Below are 13,840 nucleotides of genomic sequence, written 5' to 3' on the forward strand. Positions count from 1 at the left end.
TTCAGACTTCTTACGTCTTACCTCTAAAATGCCAACCCGAGTTTCTGTCCATACATGAAAATAACTTCATTTTGCTTATTTCTACCCTCAACATTTTCAAAGGTATATCAAGATCATCCTAAACAGTATTACAGTAACACAAAGTGCCAGACTGGAAAAAAACAGATATTCCTACAATAAGAAGTTGAAAACACCTAACTGAACAAGTCCACTGAACTTCCTGGAGGCCAAAAGTTAAGCTTCTCCCAGGGCTATTTGAGCTCTATGTAAATTTGGAAGCTGCCTGGAGAGGAAGTTTTTCCTCCTCTCTAGCAAAGGTTTTTCTAGCCAAAATCTTGTCCTTCTGGCTTACGTTGATCTTTTCCTGGCATTGAGCAGCAAGACATTGATGCATGTGAGAATGGAAATATGGGACCTGACTGAGACTCACTCAGAGCTTGGTGTTATGGACTTTGTAGTCTGAAAAGCTTGATTTTAAACCATGTTCATCAGTCTTAGTGTGTTCTATAGTACCTGCTTGTGGATACTGATACTGTACAGAAAACATGTGTGAAGTTGGGTCAAACCCATCTGCACTAATAAACCATCGTGGTTCACCATATTCCTAAGTTTCGTACTGTTTACTCAGGGAAACTGCTACTTACAACTACTGGACTAAGCAATATTAGCACATATTCCTTCACTACTCCAATGCATTGCAGAAAATTGCTTTGTACCTTAAACAGAAACAGACCTGTCAGGGGAAGCAGAAATCCATATAAGGTGAAAAAGAGATGGCAGTCTTATTTTATTATAAGTTTCAGGGGAAACTGAATATAATTACACAGAGGAACATTAAGATTGATTAAGTTTGAAATACTGAAAACCTGAGGATCACCTCAGGGACGGAAACAAAAGCAACTTTATTGTATCATAACCTTTCTGAAGACATTCCTACCTTTGCAAACTTGTACACTGTTAGATTTAGTCCAGTCATTTAAGTACTACATGATTTCTCGATACCTGTTACAGAGCAGGAATAAAAATAGTTCCCTTTCTATTGCTGATATTCTTTGGAGCATTGGAACAGTGAAGGCATTTCTTCAGCAACAGATATGTAATCTTCTGCATCTAAAAGCTCAAAAATATCTAAGAAGTTATAAATTACACCTAAGTCAGCATCATATGGGAAATTAGATGCTTGGTCATGGCTAAGGCAACCTGCATTCCTTTTCAAATGTGTGGCATTCAGGACAGAATAAATACATGACTAAAAGGACTGACTCCATGGCAACTTGAACAGACTTTCTTCAGAAGCATTCTACCCCTACATGTTTTTTTTTTTTTAAATAAAATATTATTTTTAATTATTTTTTATTTAATAGGATATCTGATTTTATGCTACTGTTGTTCAAAAGTACATGTTGGTCAGTAGCCTATGTTTATTCTAACAAATCATTTAGGCAGAATGTCACCAAAATCGTCTACTATTTTTTCACCTGGTAGCAACAATTAAAAATATTTAAATTCTAGTCCCTAAACATTATTTGTTCATTAAGAAAGCACAGGGTCTCATTTCATGTAACAATTCTTCCTTAAGATCTGATATTGTAGACTTCCAGATTTAGGGAAAAGAAAAGGAAAAAAAACAAACCAAAACAAACAAACAATATAAACCAACCGATTTACTGACAACTTGAGTTTCTAGCAGATGTTTTACACAAAACACCAGAGTTAGTTTTAGATAAGTTATTTAGTTTTGTTTAGTCTTAGTCTAAAATCACTGCATTTTCTCAGATGTAATCACGCAAAGGGCAAATTACAAGGTCTGAATCTTAACTATCTTCAAATTCTGAGGCTTGTAAATACTTTTAGATGTTAATTTATTACATAGCAGCATGCAGTGACTCAGTGCTCCTCTGACAATGGCTTTAACATTTCACAGTTTTACCATGAGGTAGCAATGGTGTACATTTTCATAGTTTATATTAATGTATGTAAGCTTTTCTTGAATTTTACAGATCATTTGGAAAAATAGAAATCAAATTGATTTTGGAGGGTACTTGGGAAAAGAGAGACACTACTCATTCACTGACCTGCAGACAATGTTCATCTGTCTGCAGAGCCCAGAACAGGAGGAAAAGAAAGAAGAAAGCACCATTGCTACTCCAAGCTCAGGTACTGCTAGCCACTAAGTTTCTGACTGAAACAAACAAACAAACAAACAAAACAACAACAAACCAAAAAAGAGCACATCCTCTTTTACAACACTGTGGGCATATTTTTGCAGCCAAAACTGCAGACATGTGACACATGGCACCAGAAAGAAAATCCAGAATCTAAAGAAAATTGTCTGACATTGGCATTGAGGGCATGACTTTGCTATATGCCTGCCCACCCTCAAGCTTAATTAACTGGATGTGAAATGGAGGAGATCTGATCTCTTCCTATTATGCTAATGCGCTCTAAGCACCTACAGCCGTTTAGCATCTCCCCCACCACTCTTACTTCTTATTGCTTCTAATTAGGAGTAGGTTTACCTCTAAGAGTGAAAACAAGGAATATAAGAGTTAACACATAGCAATACCATCATAGTGACCACAAAAATTTCTACCCTGAGTAGCTAATTGTCTCCTTCCTCTTCCTTTCCCCAGTCAGCTTCTGCTGCTGCAGGGAGTTCACCCTATGCGGATCACGCCAAAGCAATTTGTGAGGAACACCAGAAAGCACTAGATAGCATGGGCTTGATAAAACACAGATACATCTCAATAACTTGTTTTCAGATTGCGACTAGTTTATTTTGCAGAAGCTTATAAAAAGTCACAATTTTTAAGCACAACTATTGGTTTCACGCAGGTCAAATCAGGCAAGATAATACAAAAAATACTGTGATTTTCTCAAAGCCTGATTATAGAGCATTGAATTCTCAAAGGCTCCACTAAAATTACGAGCTCAAGAAGTCTAACAGCTCTTTTTTGCACAGAGCTGTGGTCTGGCATAATGCATAAGCCCAGCTGGGGCAGTCTCTGAAGAGCTGCGGTGTCTTGTCATTTCAACAAGCATTTGATAAGGCATTACAGAAGATGACAGATTTAAAAGGCCACCACAATGATCCCACTTATATGTTTCCTATGTTTTTTTGCCTTTCCTCATTTTTTAATATGCATGAATGTTGGAAAATGTCAAGTAATAAGATGCACAGCTCAATGGGAAACAAACAAGACAGTCCACATCTGCCACTCAAAAGAGCTTGGTGCTTAGCATGGAAGACCAGAAATAGTTAGCAAGGCATTTAAAGACTACCTTATAAACCCACATATGTTTTTCTACAAAGCAAGTGTAGTATAGGCTTTTCCCACAGTATTGCCTTACCCCTAAGGGTTCATTTTTTATTAGAAAGACACTCTAATAAGCATTTGAATCTGTGTTTAGAGAAAAAAGAAAAAATACTTAGTGCATTAAATCCACAGAGATTAAGGAGAATTCAGACCCTTCCAGTTATTTTCTTTCCTTTTCTTTAAAAAAAAAAAAAAAAAAAAAAAAGAAGATAGATTCTCAGCATATTTGGAAGGCAATGGTAAAGAGATACATTGCCTCACATGCAAAACTTTCCATTCATTTCTTATATTGCTCTCCTGTGTTTGTACAATCAATAGTAAATTAATCCCTCTGTAGATACAATATCAGATATCTATTTATAAACCTTTATTAATAGAACTTTAAGGTGAAAAATATGCTTTTCTATTCATTGTCTTTTCTTAAACCACAATTTCAAAAATACTTTGCATCAATTTAACCTCCACATATCTGCAGACAGGAAATTACTGCAAGACTAATATTAATGTTAGCTGTGGGCCTGAGCCAAAATACACTTGGATTTTTAAAAACCTAGACCTAGTGAATCAGAACTTGGTGCTTGAACAGAACTTTAAACATTTATACCGTAGAATGATAAGCAGAGGTGGGTTATTGTGTTGAAGGTGTATACGTAAAAGAAAAAGTCAGTGGAATATTCATGCTGCTCTGAAGTTACCTTGCTATGAATCAGTTGTACCATACACATATACCTGCAAGTAACAACCAACTATTTACTTACTAAGGTAAAAGATAAATTTATACACACAGAAGGAAAAAAATGAGTCAGTAGCCTCATTACGGCGCTTTAATTCCTGGATTTGCTATTGAAGCTAGAGTGAAGCAGAAAGTCCAGATAAGGACACAAACTTCAAGATTTCCAAAGACTGAATTTAGGTTCTACATGGCTCTAGCTAAAACAGTTAACAATTTATGGACATTGTCTATCCTAAGAAATTTTCTTGCTTGTTTGCCTGCCCAGAGGTACTGAAGACTTATTAATATGAGCTGCAGAATGCTGACATCTCCTGTTGAAATATCAGGACTTCAGCATGCTTTACACTGCACAGAATAACAGAGAAGTAGAGGTCGGAAGGGATTTCTGGAGACTGTCTAGCCCAACCCCCTGCTCGAGCACGGTCAGCTACAGCCCTGAACATATACACCATCAATGCAATAACTTAGCTGCAGAGGATCAGGGTTACAACTGGTTACAGGTCAGGGACACGCAAAGAATAGAAAGTTTGCTGCATTATGTTCAGAACACTGCAAACACGCTGTTTAGTCTTATGAGAGATTTAATTATACTCAAGGAATCTGTTTGCCAGAATCACATGGTTAACTGCCAAATAATGCCTAGCGTGAGCCGTGCAAAAGGACTGCCTCAGCAACATTTACCATTTATGGTGTTTAAATATCATTTTGGCTCAGAGGCTAATATGTCAACTGAGCTGAGGGGAATGCTTAACTCAAAGAGCTCTCCATGTGAGTGAGCTCAGAGAGAGAAACAGCAGATTTCACTAAAATCTTTCAAAGAAAAACTCAGATTCATGCATATTCATACAGACAGAGCTGTAAAGCAGCCTGGCCAGATGAATTAGTCATTTTGAAAAGAGTTTCACCTCTCCAAATATTTTCAGTGTAAATAAATCCAGCTGTTACCAGATCTCACGTTAACAATGCTATCATCTCCAAAAAATACTTTTTTTTTTTTTCTTTTTTTAACAAGGCAGAAAATGGATATTAGGACACTCATCTCATTTGTCTCAGGCTTGAAGTGATAGGGTAAAAATATGCTCTGCAAGATTTCCAAGAATCGCAAACTTGGCTTATACTGGCATAAAAAAAAAATAATAAAAAATGAGACCTCTATACACTTGAGACATGCAGAGACATTTCTCCTTTATTAAAGATCACAGGTTGGTATGCCATTTTGCAGACTTTGGTCATGAGAACTAGACATTTAATGACCTAGCAGTGTTTTTCACATATCTAAGTCCCAACATCTATTTCTGCAGTTATAAATGGGCTTTGTACATGGAAGGTTTAAATATCCTCGGGGGATGCTTTTTAGTTACAGACTGGGTGCTATGCACTGCACGCATTGCACAGAAATATTATTAACCCCAGACTAACAATGCCCTAAGCCTGTATTAGCCAGGGTGGTTAGGGGTATATAACGGAAGCTGAGTTCCACTTTATCCAGCCTGGCAATCTATTTATTTTACTGCAGTACTGCAGGATAGTCATCCAGCCTCTCCTGCAGCTCTGTGTACATTCTTTCTTCTTCAAGTCTTTCTCTCCGTATGGGATGTCAGCAGGTCTTCAGCATTTTAACCTCTGCTTTGTCTATTCAGTTTCTTCTGCAGCCCACAGCATTTGAAAGAGATGTCACCCCAGAAACTCTACTATCAAAAGGCTGACAATACCAGTAAGACCCATTATTTGTGAGAAACGTGGTCAAAAATCTCCATTTATTCTGCTGAGGACTACAAAGTAGCCAGCTGGGTTCACTGCAGAGCACTTCAGCAGACCAAATCTGCAGTGACAGTCTCACTGGAAGTTTTTGCAGTCAAAGAGCTGTTTGCTTTTGCCTTCAGAACCATCTGCCTTACTAATGACTAATGTTTGTGAGTTATTTACGTCAAGTGATTGCTGCTCTTTTGTCACTGCCACAGACAGCAACTCCATGGAAGGCCTGAGAGTGTGTGCATCTACCAAATGCATTTATACAGCCCTCAGATGGCCCTCTGCTAATAAATTCCTCAACATTAGCTAGTCCACTAGAAATTAACTCCGATATCTGCACTAATATAGCATTGCTGCAAACGTAATTATACCAGTCTGACAAGGAGAACTGCAGAAAAGGTGATTTGTATACACGTGATCAGCCCAGGTTAGCTCTGTAGTGAAAATGTGCATCCAGCTAGGCAGAATTTCACCTTTGCATGTCCAGTGTCAATTTCTCTTTGGCCACACAGGTAGAATTTAACTTAACTGCAATGCATATTGAAGTGCTGAGATACCACTTTGATCATTAGAAAAAGCACGGACTCTGTGTGAGCAGAAATGGAATGGAAGCACTGCAGGAACAAGTCGCATAAAGTGCAAGTGTCCCTGAGGATGGCACTAACAAAGAGTTAAAGCCCCATTAGCCCTTCCCTCCCCAGGTCAATTCACTCTAGCAACAGAGCTGTTGTAGCATGGCTTTGTTTGTGGTCAGTTGTCTCTTCTTGATGAATTCATATTGGAAAACCATACAAAACAGAAGACTAAGACATTATCCTGAAAAAAAGGCAAGGTGTGTCCGTGGAACTGTAGGTGAGGCAAGGTCCAACTAAAAAGAAGCTCCGTTCCTTTCCTCTACTTCAAAGGAATGACTTGTTCATCAGGACTTACACAGTAACCTGTGTTAAAGTGCTTAAACTTCTCTGTACCACACATTTTTCCAATTTCTAAAATCAAAACCTTATACCTCTAAAAGTATCATTATTTGACAAAATTACATTTTACAAAGAAGTTTGAAAACAGGTGTTAGAGTGGTATATATGCCTAGATAGGTACGTTTTGCAACCCAAATGTTCATACTACAAACCCTGTTATGCTGCTTCTGTTATGTGGACAATTCTGCCTTTTCAGGCAAGAGAACTGCATAGACTTGCAAAATTATTGAAGACAAGGCAGGACCTGCTAATATTCAGCATGGGGACCTGTATTCGTAGGGAGAGGCTTTCTGCTAATTCTTCTTGACTCAGTAAGAAATGACACTTTTGTAGTAGGACAAGGATGGGATACTTCTCACTACTATCTGTCCACAACAGTGTAGTTTCATGACATCTGCTCTCCAGGGTCAGTACTTGTCTTTGGCTGAGACAGGGCAGAAGGTAAGATGGGTCTAAGCAGCATACAAGCATTTATGCCTAGTGGAAGTGCCCTGCCAACAGCTAGGTTGGACTTGGCACATAGGAAAGAAACCTTACCCTCTTCATGTTTTCATCTGGGAGCAAAGGCTAAGGACAAAGAATATTACTATTTTTTTTTGTTGTCATTGTTCTGTTTAGTTTTCCTTCAGAAAATTAGTAGCACTATGAAAGAAATGCAAATGAAAATGTAATTCATGAGATTCTTGTTTGGTCAGTTTACTCAGAGGAGTTTTTTTTCAGTTTGGGTGTCCATAATAACCTAGAATACTAATACTAGAATCTATAATGTAACCCAGTAAGATGCTTAAAGAACACATTGATGAGTTTTTAAGACTAAACTGAAGAAACATACCTTCAAGAGTTCACCATCCTTACTTGGCCTTATACACTCCAGCTTATCTTAAATTTCCAGATCTATTTGTAGTCACCTAAATCAAATACAAATGTTTCCCTGAGGCAAACTCATCCCCCCTTTTCCTCTTACTTTGGCCTTCCTCTCCTCTCTACTTTTCCCCCTATATAGTGCTGTTCATAAAGTAATTCTTCAATTTCCCCCTTTATAGTCTTTCTCTCTGCACATGCTGAATATCCCTTGCTTATACAATCATAACTCTTTTTCATGGTCATCCCATTTCCCTAGTTCACAAAAAGTTTTCTCATTTTCACAAAATAGTTTACACAAAAGTTTTTTCATTTATACTCAGCAGAAACAAGCACATCATCCTCCTCTCAAACCAATCTCTTTTGTTTACTCTTTGATTGAGAGCCATTTTTTAATGATTATTTTCTTGAATATGTGACAAAAATCTGACTAGATATTCATGCCCTCTGCTTTTCCCTAACCGTTGGATATACTCTTCTGCTTATGCAAGAATTTTCCTTCTGTAAGAAAAACTTCTATAAGATTTTTGCACAGAGGCATATGTATGATTATTTGTATATATGTTTTACATCCGCAGGTAATTTAAGGTGATCAAGAGGCTTCTAAAATACTGCCAACACGTCTGCTACCAAATCCAAGAGACATAAATAGAAAGGGACAAAACTTCACACTAACAGAAGTACAAATTGCCTTAAACGGTGAAAAGAGAAGGCACAGATATATCCTTAGAGGCTGTCTTAATGCTCCTAAGATTTTAATTCACAATTTGGGAAACTGCTTGGTTAAAGATGTATTCCACTTTTTGATTTGTAGTTTAAAGGTAAACATAAAACATACAGGTGCACTTCCATCTACATCTCTCACTCTGCCTAAGTATGAGGCACTAGATATGGAAAGCTTACCTGTTATAACAGGTCGTTTCTAGCACTTGGCCATTTTACCTGTGATGTTCTTGGGTATATAGTAATTATAACTGGTACATAACCAGTCCGCAGACTGTTTTTCATTGTCGAGTACTCTATATGATGTAGTCATGACTGATGGTAAAAAGTGACTAAAATATGTTTGCTCTTTGTCATTTGTTTAGCAATATATACAAAAAAAGTCTCTGCTTTGATAAATTCAGGTTATATTATTATTATTATTATTATTATTATTATTATTATTATTATTATTATTATGCATGGTAAGGAAATTCAGTGAAACAAAGTTGGAATATGATTCATAGAAGTAAAACAAACTGGGTAAATTCAAAACCACATGAAAAATTGGGAGAAAGTCCAGAAAATGAATACAGACAGGACTGATGCTCACTGTTAGAAACCATGTCCATTTTCCTCCAAACCAACAAACACAAACAAACAAAAAAACACCCACTCCCAACTCGTTTATGTTTTGCAACTGTCAGCCATTAATTTTGATTAGGGCTTCTTCCCATCCCACAGCTTGCCTACCTCAAATCTACTGCACAACAATGATTTCTGTAAGGTTTTACAGTCAGCCTAATTCAATAAGATAATTTGATGCCTGACTGAATTCCCACTAGCTAATCCATATCAGCTGCTTTTGGAAACATTCTCTGGGGTAACATCATATCCATGTTTTCAAAATTACTCAGGTGTATATTCAGTTAACAGGATTTATATGTTTTCTGATGACTTCCACTCTTCAGTTAAAGCTGGAACATCATAGAATTTGGCAATCCAAATTGGGAGTTTACCCCTGGACCAACAAAGGGCCATTCCTAAGACTGTTAACAAAACTGTCTGTTTTCTGTCATTCTGGTATACAATACTTAAATGTTCACAATTGAGAACACCATCAGATGTAGGGGGCTTTCTTCTTGTTTTTCTTTTGAAATTATTATTTTTTTCTGTCAGCTTTGTTCTTCGTTTATAAAAAAAAAATTATTACAATTCCTGCCATTTAACTTCTGCTCATTCTGCAATCACTCATCCCTCATTTGCATCCAAATTTGGTTCCACTTTTTCTGGAAATGGTTTATATCAAGAAGCTGTCTTTAGAGAACTTTGTTTATATTGATGGCACAAATCCTATATCATTAAAAACTTCCACACATGTTTTGCTTTTGTCCCTCATTTTTGGTCTCTAGCCAGCATTGTGCTTCATGTTTGGTCTTGAGGTGCTGAAAGAAGGCAATTTATTAAAAAAAAGCAGCTCAGTCTTACAAGGATTACAGCTGTTACTGACCCACGTAGAGTACTGGACCAAGAACTTTAGGACACTCTTGAAAGTACTGGAACAGTTTCTTTGATAGCTAATATTAACTCTGCTTACAACAGCTTACCTCTGGCTTTTCAATGTAGTAACAAAAAAATCTTACTTTCATTTAGTGCTCTGAACCAGTTCTTCCATAGCCAAGTGATTCCACCAGGCTACTGGTCTGGAATGCCTTCTGAACATTTAACAAGACTAGACTCTTGAATTTTGGAAAGTCTTCTATAGTCCTTTATATTTATGTTATGCTTCAAATACAGCAAATTATTTTCAAATAAATATTGGCTTTGAAAAACTGTCACAATTATTTCATCACTCTCAGCAAGTAAGACAGCACACTTCACTTACCTTAGGCAGAAATATTTGAGAAAGAAAGCTGTATCCTCTCAATTAAGGATTCAAAGAGAGGTTGCCTATTGCAGTGATTACCTTCTTTAGAAGATAACTATCTGTGAGAGGTCATTCTGAGATAGAAAGGAAAATAACCCATGACCTAAAGACAATGTCTCTAATGAGTGGAAGAAAAGATCCTACCTGAAAGCCTTTCTTCAACCTGCTTATATTTTACAGTCCCACTCACACCAGACAGAAAAGTGACAGGAACAAAATAAAGCGGTTTTCCAGATAACATCTCCCTTCACTGCTCAGATAAACTGGTTACTAGAGCAGGGACTCTGACAGGCTTTCAGGTGACTCTAATCTGCTTGTCCAATGATCAATGAATGACTACAGTAATCGGATTACAAGGGCTACTAGCTTCCCTACATAGATATTTATGCTGGGGAGGCTGCACTAAAAAAATAACAAAAAAGCCCTGTGAACTGAAAGTGGTTGGGGAGAAAGAGGAACAGGTGTGAAACCTGGAAAGTGCAGTGCTGGCAGAGAAGAAGAAATGAGGTCAAGAGCCAATGAGCAGGAGTAGCAGCATTTGCTGAATAGTGTTTGCTCACTGAGGGAGGCAGCATTAGGCCTCTGTTGAAGAAAGCAATATACAAAAGAACAGCATCAGCAAAACAGTTCTGGGAGACTGCAGAGCAACAGAGCCCAGCAGACTATCCCAGCTCTAAGCATGTGCTACTGCTATCGCTAGCCAGGCTTTGTACACTCCCTCTTAAAATCAATGCTGCTTCTGCCTGGCATGAGGAGGCTCAAGAAGTCCACATGATGAAAGAAGAGCTGCAGTAGGTCAGATGTTTTGTTTGTCATCTACAGCTGGGCAGAACTGTAAGACAGAAGGACATTCTCCTGGTAGTCAGCCCTCACGTAACAAGCACTCCAGCTTGATACACTGGAAAAATTAAATAAGTGACTCTCTTACATGCACGCTCTGTTTGCAAAGGAAAAAAAAGCTTCCTACACACAGTATTAATTTTGTACAGCACAATTATAGATTGATCCCATCATTTGTCCCATCCCTCTTCCTGCTCTCCCTCACCTTTGTAATCTTGTGTAGCATACCCAGGAATTGGTGTGGATGTCAGGTGGTGGTTAAATATCCTTTTGACACATCTTTGCTACAGGTAGGTCTCACTTATGGTTCCTTGTCAGTGAATAGTTAACTGACAGAGACAATTACATATCAGAAGGCTTATCTGAGGTATGAGACAGACCTGAAGAACAGTTGCTGTGCCTCGGAGTTGGCCTTAATTCCAACTATACCAGTTATTACCACTTGTCATCTTGTCCATATACTTCAACTGCCACAGCTACAGCAAAGCACTCTAACCAACTCATTATATGTACAGACAAGTCAATTAATCTCTCCTTGTCACATTTTTCTATTCATTAAAAAAATAGTTTAAAAGGTCAAAGACTTTGACAAAAAGCTGGATAATATTAATATTCAACCTCAGTGTCTACTATCACCATCAGTATATAGTTACTGAAAATACATTTCAGGTAACCTGAACATTTAAAATTTACAATAACAGCAAGAACTCAGTCACTCATACAGCAGTTAAAAGCTTACAGAAAAACTTGCACATCAGCCCCAAAGCTTCTCAAACTTTGATTTTGCTGTGAATGGAAAATGATGTATAAGTCTGAGTGAAGAAAAAAATCTAATGTTTTCAGAGTGACAAATGATACTCTTGTGGGAACAGGGATGTCTGTCACAATGTTTGAGTAATCTGGACTGTTTCTCACCTTTCAGGATTTCTTGCATTAAACTAATTAATCTAGCATTTCAGCCAGTGCACGCTTCTCACTGGAGAATTCAGTTAGAAAACATTCTGATGGTGAAAAAAAAAAAAGTGCTGCTCATTCTCTGGAGCTCATCTCTATCCTGCATTTCAGCTTTAAGAAACCACCATCACAGAGAAGACAACTGTCAGGATTCAATTTAGTCTACTTAGCCTTTCACAAGACCAGAATTAGCTTCACCTTGATTAACTTACTTTCTTCAGAGTACCTAGTGTCCCTTTAGTCAGCCTGCCTTTGTTTAAGTGATCTTCACAAGAATGATTAGTTTGAATTTGTTTAATTTTAAAGACCAATACATTTCTTAATGCACCATCCATAAGAAGTGTGGGATTTTTCCAACAAGATGCCAAAGCCTCCTACAAACGGCTAAATGCCTTCAGCTTTTTTCATACAAAACCAAGGAAGGACTGAGGTTGCTGGCCACAAGGCAGAATTTATCCTGCTTAGTAATAAGGAAGGAAAAGACAATTATAAATAACAATAAAGCCAAGAGTGATGATTTGGAAAGAAGCTGATTTCTGACACTGGTCTGATATTGATAATACGTCAAGAAGATTAATTCTGTCTTGGATTAAATACAAATTACAGTTCAGGTACAAAAGGAAAATATTGCTCTAGCAATGAATGAACAAACTGAACGCTCCATAAAACCTGAAAACTTTAAATCATCTGGGAGACAAAAGAGAAGAGATGAGTTACAATTCAGAAACAGCTTGTACAGACTTTTTCCCACTAATCAGTGTCTGGTCAGGACAGGATTTATGAAGTTTTCTCTCTTCCTACATGTACATGGATTTCCTGCTGTAATCTGACTGCAAAAGCCAGGCGTTTAGAGAAGCCTTAGCTACAGCATTCAGGGTCTCAAAGAAGCCTAAAACCAGTAAGTGTTTGCTAGAGGATCTGATGGAAATATATAAACAGATAAGAGATTTGGAAATCACGATTTTAAATTTGGTACTATTTCTGTCAGGGAAATCCGCATTGATCTGAGTGTTAGGGAAAGTTACTCTAATCCTCACGGCAATAAGGACATAATGACTTTTAGGGAGGAAGTGGAGAGCACAGCTAAGGTTGTAAAAGCTTTAAACACATGCCTGTCATGCATGTTCTTAATTCTGTTCCTCTTTGTCCCTCCACACTCCATGACTCCCAGAAAACAGAACAGGATGCAGAACAGAGGAACTAACTCCCCATAGTAGAGTAGCTGTAGCATTACAGCTTTTGAGCCCCAGACTAGCCAAAGTATAAGAGGAATCCAAATCAGTGCAACAGTGCCTAAATGGCCTGAAATAGCTCAGAAGAGTACAGAAAACTAGGGAAAGGCTAGGTCACTAAGTGCTCCAACAATAGCATTGTATGTCAACCCTAAAATAACTCAGAAATTATTAGTGAGAAAGGGGCTGTCTTTTTTGATCGTGTCCCAGTGAAGAATCAGCAGGTCCCATGTCAAAGACTGCTCCCTTGAGGTGCAGTTCTCTCAGTTGCCCCTTAGCTAATGCAGACGAAATGCATCAAAGAAATTATAAATGATGGTTTTGAGAATGTATTTGAGAACATAGTTTCAGGCTTATTTGAAGTCAATGTTTTCTTACTTCATGCCTTTTTTGAGGAGGTAAGGTTGGTACTGTATTTCCAATTATGTAATCAAGAAATTAAGTTGTAGATTTACCACAATTACTCTGTTTTCATTTTTCAGCTTGCCTAGAGTTTTAAGTGGATTCACATAGACTGAATAGTTGCAGGCATATCACTGAAGTGCTGA

At 37.6% G+C, this 13,840-nt stretch overlaps 1 protein-coding gene across 3 annotated transcripts in view; it reads right to left on the reverse strand.

The window, feature by feature from the left end:
* Positions 1-13,840, reverse strand: part of MYLK (myosin light chain kinase) — a 204,388-nt gene that overhangs the window by 87,186 nt on the left and 103,362 nt on the right. The window lies entirely within an intron of this gene.

The sequence above is a fragment of the Anas acuta genome, chromosome 6 (assembly GCF_963932015.1).
Source record: "Anas acuta chromosome 6, bAnaAcu1.1, whole genome shotgun sequence".
Taxonomy (NCBI): domain Eukaryota; kingdom Metazoa; phylum Chordata; class Aves; order Anseriformes; family Anatidae; genus Anas; species Anas acuta.